The 1611-nt window shown below is 39.5% G+C and overlaps 1 pseudogene; it reads left to right on the plus strand.

Moving 5' to 3' along the window:
• The first annotated feature begins 487 nt into the window (after positions 1-487).
• LOC116475568 (ras-related C3 botulinum toxin substrate 1-like) lies at positions 488-1019 on the plus strand (annotated as a pseudogene).
• The last annotated feature ends 592 nt before the right edge of the window (positions 1020-1611 follow it).

Here is a 1611-nt window from a genome sequence, read left to right on the forward strand (position 1 = left end):
ACAACCCTAATGGAAGTGAAGTGGTATCTTGCAGTTTTGACTTGCATTTCCCTAATGATTAATGATGTTGAATATCTTTGCTATTTGTATGTCTCCTTTGGAGAAATGTCCATGCAAACCCTTTGTCTATTTTTGAATAAGGTTACTTGTTTTCTTTTATTGCTGTTGAGTTTTAGGAGTTCTCTCTATATTCTGGATATTAATCTCATAATAGACACACGAGTTGCAAATATTTCCTCTCATTGTGTACATTGCCCTTTTACTTTGTTAGTATAGTCTTTTGATTTAAAGACATTTAAAATTATTCTTGGGCAGTTTCCCTCAGCTTTGGCTGATGGAAGCTGCTGGGCTTCTGTTCCCAGCTGGAGGAGGGTGAGGCATTGCCAATAGCGGCCAGGCACCCAGTGCTGGTAGCCTGCATCCGTGCCCCACCGGCAGCACCCTGAGCCCACTATTTCTGCCGTAGCCAGCCCAACCAGCGGCCGAGATGTAGGCCATCAAGTGTGTAATTGTGGGAGATGGAGCTGTAGGGAAAACTTACCACCTCATCAGTGATCAGCTATACAACCTGGAGAATATATCCCTATTGTCTTTGGCAATCACTATGCCAGTGTTATGTTGAAAGGGAAACCTGTGAATCTGGGTTTATGAGATACAAGTAGACAAGAACATTACACACGTGGACAGATTATGACCCCCACCCCCATTCCTATCCACAAACAGATGTATTCTTAATTTGCTTTTCCCTTGTGAGTCCTGCGTCATTAGAAAATGTCCATGCCAAGTGGTGTCCTGAAGTGCAGCACCATTGTCACAACACTCCCATCATCCTTGTGGGAACTAAACTTGATCTTAGGGAGAGAAAGGCAAGACTGAAACACTGAAGGAGAAGAAGCAGGCTTCCATCACCTAACCGCAGGGTTTAGGTGCTGTAAAATACCTGGAGTGTTCAGCCAGGCCTCAAGATAGTGTTTGATGAAGCTGTGCAAGCTGTTTTCTCCCGACCTCCCTTGAAGTAGAGGAAGAGAAAATGCCTGCTGTTGTCGATATCCAAGCCTCTTGTTCTTGGTCCTGTCCCTTGGAACTTTTGTTTAAAAACAGCAAAACAAAACAAAACAAAACAAAAAAAACCAAAACAACAACAACTAAAAACCCTAAAGCACAAAAAATCCTGTGGAGCCTTTGCACCCAGTACCATGTTTTTGTTACAAATTAAGTTTTCCATAAAAGCATTTTGAATCAATCAGTAATTTTAAGGGTTTTCTTGTTGTAAATGTAGGAGTTTAGATTCACATTCTATTAAAATGTAGTCCTAAAATTGAAAAAAAAAAATTCAAGAATTTCGCCTATTTTTTCTTTAGTTTCCTGTGCTTTTGGTGTCATATCCAAGAAATTGTTGCCAAATCCAATGCCATGAAGCTTTTGTCTTATGGTTTTTTCTAAGAGTTTATAGTTTTAGGTGTTACATTTCAGTCTTTGATCAATTTTGAGTTATTTTTTATATATGGTATTAGATAAAAGTGCAACCTCATTCTTTTGCAAGTGGATATCCAGTTTTCTAAGAAGCATTTGTTGAAAAGACTGTCTTTTCTCTCTTGAATGATCTTGGTA

Source organism: Hylobates moloch, unplaced genomic scaffold (assembly GCF_009828535.3).
Source record: "Hylobates moloch isolate HMO894 unplaced genomic scaffold, HMol_V3 SCAFFOLD_2, whole genome shotgun sequence".
NCBI classification, from domain to species: Eukaryota; Metazoa; Chordata; class Mammalia; order Primates; family Hylobatidae; genus Hylobates; species Hylobates moloch.